The sequence below is a fragment of the Lonchura striata genome, chromosome 3 (assembly GCF_046129695.1).
Source record: "Lonchura striata isolate bLonStr1 chromosome 3, bLonStr1.mat, whole genome shotgun sequence".
Taxonomy (NCBI): domain Eukaryota; kingdom Metazoa; phylum Chordata; class Aves; order Passeriformes; family Estrildidae; genus Lonchura; species Lonchura striata.
Window position 1 is genome coordinate 39,767,868 of NC_134605.1, and position 7,235 is coordinate 39,775,102.

Sequence of the window (7,235 nt, forward strand, 5' to 3'; positions counted from 1 at the left end):
GATAGTAGGTGAGGATTAATCTATTTGTTTAGGACTGTTACTTGACATGACAGAAACTCAGTGCATGCACCAGCATCCTAACTTTGGTAGCCAGCCTCTTTGTCCTCTTGTCCTGTTGTTCTACTCTACCAGTGATCCTGCGGGGGATCTCACCCGTATGATTAAGGGGGTTTCTGAGCTGTTGACATCTGGTGGATATTTAGAAGGTTAGTTGGAGGATGCAGAACAGTCACATGTGGATTGAACAAAGTCTAACACAAGCCATTATCTTACTTAAGATAAGGCATAGTGCATTTTTTTTACCTGTCACTTTTGTTCCTTGTATGCCCAAGACATGTACTGAGCATATCCTTTTATGTAAAAGGACTGAGGCACTGCTCAGCAGTACAGGCTTCTGTTAAAATGTGGGTTGGAGCCTTCTGCCAGCTTTTGGAAATGTTAAATTCAATCATTAAGAATATCCTGAAAGTGTAGTAAACCCTTAGGCTGCATACAAACAGTAGAGTTAGTTCTGTGCCTGGGAATACATCATAGTGTGTGTGTCCCTCTGTGAGGTGACTCTAAGTAAATTGCCATCATTCAGGCGTTTTGTCTAATTAGCAGAACAGCTGCCTTTGAAAACATTCTTCTTAAGGTCTGATGTCTTGAGGATTATTTAATTAGAAAAAAGAAAATCACTGGTGTAAATAGCTCTTTGTTGAATACAGAGGATTTGTTTTGGATTGAAAAAATTACTTTTTGAACTATAGCTTACATAGTGATGGATAGGGAAAAGGGAGTAAGAGTGTAGCTCTCATGTATACAGCTTCTATGAGAAAACCTGATTTGAATTGATGGAAATCTTTAGAAGGAGGAATCTTCTAAAAACATGAGTAAAATCCTGTCTTCAGCTACAAGGGATTAAGACATGTCCATCTGTTTTTGAGCTTATTTCTGTTTATTTTTCATGGGCTTGCAGATTGATTCTCTTGTGACACTCCCAGCAAAGTGGTGGGGGCTGCAGGGAAGGGAGGAGGGAGGAGGTGTTGCTAAGGACTGTCACAAGCTTAGCATGAAAGTGCTTATTCTTGTCTCTCTTCAGTTTATGCCCTCCAACTGAAATCTTTGTAGCTAAAAGTCTTTATTTTGTAAAAATTTGTGCTTCTCCATAAATTGGTGGATAGATAGGTAAATTGGGAAGGCACATGAGTAAGTGTTGAACAGATGGGGTCCTCAAGAAGCACAGAATATGCAGGAGAATGGAGGGAATCAGTCAGGCAGGAAGAGTGGCATGCAGTAGTCAGAATAAGGCTAAGGACACAAGTCTAAGGGTTAAGCCAGAAAAAACATCATACAATTTGGTGTTATTGTAAAACCTTGACATCCTAATTAGCAGGGAAGAAGGTGAAGCACTAAGAAATAATTTGAATTGGAAAAGATCGATGTTTGTAATAGATCATAGTAGAGGTATCTGGGGGGCACATGGGCTGGGTGCAGTTGGTCTGGGGCTAGTGGTCAGAGAGCCACTGCACCTTCATGTGTTCAGGGACACAGAGTTTGTGTAAGACTCTTTGGAAATAAAGGAAAGTTTAATTTTGGCGTCTCTAAGAATGAGATGCCAGATTTGAATGGTGGGTGCTTCTGCCATGTGATAGAAGAGTTTTAAAGGGAGGAACTAGACCAGAAGGCTGTCCCACAGATGAACTATCAGTAACTTGCTGCCAAGAGGTACAACAGACCTTTCTGATCACTTCAAAACCTCTTTTCAGTTCTGAAGGAAGGAGCCAGGCTGGCTGCTTGGGCTGGGGTTCAGACAAAGAGGAAATGGAGGCATGACCATTCTGATGCCCTTGTAGCCTTGGCTTGCTTTGTCCAACCCTCCTCTGAGGTGGCTTGTAGCCTTGCACTAGATTGTGCTCACTTGGTGCTGATTGCCTTTTTCCACCTCAGCTCCTGCTAAAAAGAGTTTGCAGGTGAATGCACAAATCAGGCACACCAAGCCAGGACACAATCTGCCTGGTACTGTTCTGTCAGAATCCAGGAAGAATAATGATTGTTTTTCCATGTTGGGTGATGCCTTCTTTAACACCTATGGGTCTCACTCATTGGCATACTGATGAAAGTTCAGAACTGCCTACTAGTCAGTCCTGATACTAGTACCTAATTCTCTCACATGGAGAGCTGCCCCGCTCTCCATGTTTCTTCCCACCAATTGCAGCTTGCATTTTTTCCCCAGAAAACCCCACTTTCTTCTAGTCATCCTAATTTCCTGTTGGCTTTGCAGCAATATTTTTCTGCTGTCATTATAATGCTTAGCAAGTTCACATCACATGGAGATTTAATTATAATCTCTTGATTGCTCTTGTATGTTAATATTAAATGTGAATTCCATCAGTGTTGCAGTAGAGTTGCAGACCCTCCTCCCAGTTCAGTTCTTGGTCTTCATTATTGCTTTTTTTACTTCATTCTCTTCAATGGCTTTTTAATATAGCTGATCATGTTTGCATATCCAAGCAGCCACTTCTTCTGTTTGTATGCCAGGTTACACCAAGTGATTTGTAATTCTTCATTCCGGGTCTGCTCTCATTCTTACATACACAGTTTATTTTTACTTGTGGCCTTTTCTGCTATTATAGGACATATTTTTGGATTGCACAGATGACTTCTAAAAATATTTTGAATCATGGTGCTGTTTGGTTGATTTATCCATTTATGATTTTAATTTTACTCTAGTCCAAGGGATCATAATTTTCTTCTTTCACTTGCCCAACATCAGGAAGAAATTAATCCTTCAAAGCCCTAGTTATGCCAATTACATAATTGTTGTTCCATTGCTTTTTATAACACTGTACATTTCACATCACATTCTTAACCAGCATTTTATGTGGATTTGTCTTTTCATCATTCTTTGTGTGTATAATACTCTCTGATATTTCTGTATTCAAAATTCCATACTTTTCTGAAACATAAAGCAAATCCTATTACATATGAGATCTAAGTCTACTTCAAAAAAGGAGTGTGTTTTCAAAAGAAATAGTGTGCAGTTCCAGAGCATAAAGTATAAATCCTGCCCTACTGCAGAATTCAACTCTGAAGCCTTATAAAGGAAAGACACTATCTTTTTTCCTTGACAGATGTAACTTAAAGTTTAGTTAGTGCCAAAAAACCCCAAAGAGTCTTTCTGCAATGAGAACAAAACACAATGCCTGAAAAAAAAAGAGGAAGGAAAAAGGGTCCTTTCATGGCACTGTAACAAACTTAGTTAAGGATGGCAAAAGGTTTCAGGACATAAGGTTAGAGGGCCCCAAGGCACCTATTCAGCAAGATGTGTAAACACTCACCTAACTCTAAATAGGTGACTTGTCCCACTGAAGTCAAAAGCACTATTTCCATGCTTAAACTTTGACACAGGCTTCAACAGCTCACTAAAGTGAAGCCTAAAGACCCACTAATTTTAATCTTGCCAAATATACCTCTAATTTCTGGGTCAACAGAGCATTCAGAACTAAACATCTTCTAATAAAAAGAGTTAGCTTAAGGATATCAAGAGAAAAAAGAAAGAAAGATGAATTCTTCCTATGTTTTTACAGCATGCTGATTTAGTTAGTGTTCATCTTTGCTTTGGAGAGCTGTGCAGGTAGTGAGGGTTAGACTGCAATGCAGAGGAGGGCATAGTAATGTATTTTTATTGACTAACAGGCATTGAATACATTCAGACACTGCACCCTTAACTTTCTGGATGCTCACAGAAATGCTCCTTTTGCATTTTTTCACTAAAAAGAAAGCCAAAAACATGCTGGCTTGCAAGGACTGTGATTTTATTTGGCATGCTTTAAAATGCATTCTCTTTTCTAGGAAAGATAAAATGGGGCTGATCTAGTTTTGACTACTGACCTGAATGGTTAGGGGGAATATTTTTAAGAGCTTTGTGAACGAAGAATATTTGTATGATGGCATATAAAAATGACATATCACTGTGGTGACTGGGAAATGTTTTCACTCAAATGACTTGTTTTAGAAAGTGCAAATGTGCATTTCCCCACAAAAGCACATCATTGTCAGCAACATCTGAGATGGGAGTAGAATTTTTATCAAATTCTTTTTCATTCTGATAATGTTAAATCCTTTTCCTTTCACCATGATGGATGTATAAGAAAACCCATATACTGAATCCTGTGTTTCTGTGAATCTTTGCTCCTGTTTATAAGAAGGAGCAGATATATGCAAATCATGAGAGTGTGCTTTCCTGATGAGTCTACCTTGAAAGAATTATTCACAGAGCTAAAGTTATGTCTCCATTTCCTAAAGCTGGGGCCTATCTTGGCCCCATAGCTAAGTCATTAAGAGAACCGTAGCAGAGGTTGCTTCAGAATTATATATTGGCAAAGTTTACTGGTGTACACCACAACACTGCGGTATTGCTAAATGCATCTGTGGAGCAATGTGATATCAAACTTCTCTCATCAGTAAAGTCTTTGCTTCATTTTGTCATGTCTAAAAAGAGCAGTGGCAAATTAAAATAGTGATATTTATTTCCTTTGCATGTCCTTCTTTCCTGTAAAGGTTAACTAAGCTAGCTACTGAATTACTTTACAATGATTCTTTGTTCTTAGGCATATTGCAGAAGACCTGTGCTGGCAGGAAGATGGTGCTTATTTTCTGAGACTACATTTTCACCATGTTATGCAACACCAGCAGGTTTGCAAAACTCCAGTTGCATATCAGTACCAACAGTTAATATTTTCCGTGCTTTTCCATTTGCATGTTGGGTCTGCTGAATTCATCATCACCTTTGCAGCAGGGTGGTGACAGGGCAGTTACAAGTCATTAGCGAGCTGTGGAAAAACAAATGGAAAATGTGTAAGCATGCTGAGACGCTGACTGTGTGCTCAGCAATGGGATGGGCTAAAGCACATATTGCACATTCCAGGATGGGGAAGATGAATGGGAGATGCATAGCTGGTCTCTAATTCCTCAGCCACTGAGGCTGTGGAGCTCATGCTTTGTTTAACATTTCTGTTCACATTTTATTTTCATGTGAATAGGCTGTGAACAAACACATGCAAGCACACATACGCATTATCTATGGCCTGATTTTGACATATCACCATCTTTAAAACTTACTCCTCTTCAGCAAATATATCAGATGCCTTGGTTACATTCTTAATTGTATTTTTTAATTAAACAAATTTGATTGCAAAGTATGTTACCATGTGAACACCTGGGAAAGACAAGAACCAAGAAATTATAATTAAAATTTTTTATCAAATACTGAGTTCTTAAGGTCACTGTAAGTATTATAAATTAATATAAGCATCCCATGCCCAAGTAATCCTGAATTTGCAATAATTTGATTGCAAAAATATATATGACAAAGTTAACTGGGCATGAGAGGTTTTGGTATTGTGTGAAATATATACTATTACGCTCTCTACATACTAACATGTAACATCTTATCCCTCACCACAGTAAACTCACATGGCCTCATTCTTTCTCCATATGTTTTTCTGATGTAAGAATGTGAACATACAAGGCCTCTCTTAATTGTCTTGCTGTTTTTTTTTGGCTGCAGAGATACAAGGTACTCTTCCCACCTGTGTCAGCTATAAAATAAGTATCTTGACTCTCACCTCCTGCTGAATATTCTCATACTCACCCACAGAGGGTATTGTGCAGAGATTGCTTCAATAGACAGGAGTAGAGGATCTTACAGAATTGACAGTGGCCACTGTCAATTCTGTAAGCAAATTCCCATTGAAGGAGTGTTGTGGGCATATGTGCTCCCTCAAATACCAGTACCAAAGAGTTGGGAAAAGAATTTCAGAGGAGCATTTACCCCTCACAAGGGTTTTTTGGTTATTGCTAAGTTTATAAAACTGTAGGCCCTGGTGCACTGGTACACTGCCACATTCATTGGTGTGAGAATGAGAAAAATATAGCACTGCTACAAAGCAGCCATGGTTTTAGGTCATCAAGGGACAGGCATTTCTAGACCTCAGCCAAAGCTTTGACTGCTTGCCCTACTACATTAATTTAACCTGGATCTCGGAGAAGGGGTTTGCAGTTGCAGTGTCTATTTGAAAGTGTTTCCAGAGCTAGATATTTATTAATGATCATAGAAAAAATATCAGTAACATTGTCATGAATCCGGAATGACATGGAGAGAAAAAAAAGGAAATCTGAAGTCACTTTGATTAACTGGGCCTCCAAAAATTATTCAGCTCAAGTTTGGATTTTCTAGCTTGTCCTTATGCTATTTGCACTTTTGCTCTTCATCTCTCAGATCTGATATTCTTCACTCTCAGGAAACTGCTGCTATTTCTGTTGTCACTAACCATGGAAGCGCTGCGCTGTTTTGGAGATCTGGAGTGAGCTGCTACAGTAGTGCAGTTTGTGTACAGGGGTGCTCTTTCAGGTCCTAGCAGGGCTGTGGGCAGGGCTGCCTTTGTGTTGGAGTCCCTGAGCTCCTTGTGCCTCAGCACTGCCCTGGCGTGGCCAGTCTGTAATTGCAGTGCTAGCTCATGGCTCCATGCCATGGCTGGAGCATGCCTGGGAATGTTGTACAAGCCTGCCTGAGAGACACCAGTGCTCTTTCACATCCATGCCTTCTGCAGCAGCATGAGAAAAGTAGAATCAAGTAGCACAAACTCTTGCCTTCTCTTTTACTGAGCTGAAATTATCCACCAGGTTGCTTCCAGTTCTGCTTCCCAGATTCTTCTTCTCTGCTGCACCAATAAATTTCCTCTCTCTCCTGTGTACGTGTAGCTCTTCAACAGCTGTTTCTCAACAGAATATAGATACATGGCAGAAAACCTTACCCTGAAATTTTCCTTGAAAAAGTGACTAGACCCATATTAGCAGCAAGGTAGATATTTTTTCCATCTTCTTCTGACCTTAAGTGTGTTTTTAAACCTTGCTAGGAATGCCAGAAACACTAAGATCAGCTCTCTCAGCCACTAGTGTGGATCAAGTTCTTAATTTTCTTTTCTGACACAGGGGCAGCTGCTATCCTCATTGCTACAATGAAGAACATCTGCCATCTGTTATCTAGAGTGTGAAACCTTAGCTAACAGCTACCCTGCTGAATATTTTTAATACCTGTAAAATAACACTGATTCACCAGCTGTAGTACAGATTAAGGGGAAGCACTTGCAAAGAACCAAAGCATCTCCACATGTGTGGGCACCCAAAAAAATATTGTATCTTCACAGAATAGGATATTTAAAATTAGATATTCAAATCTCCTTTACAGTAAG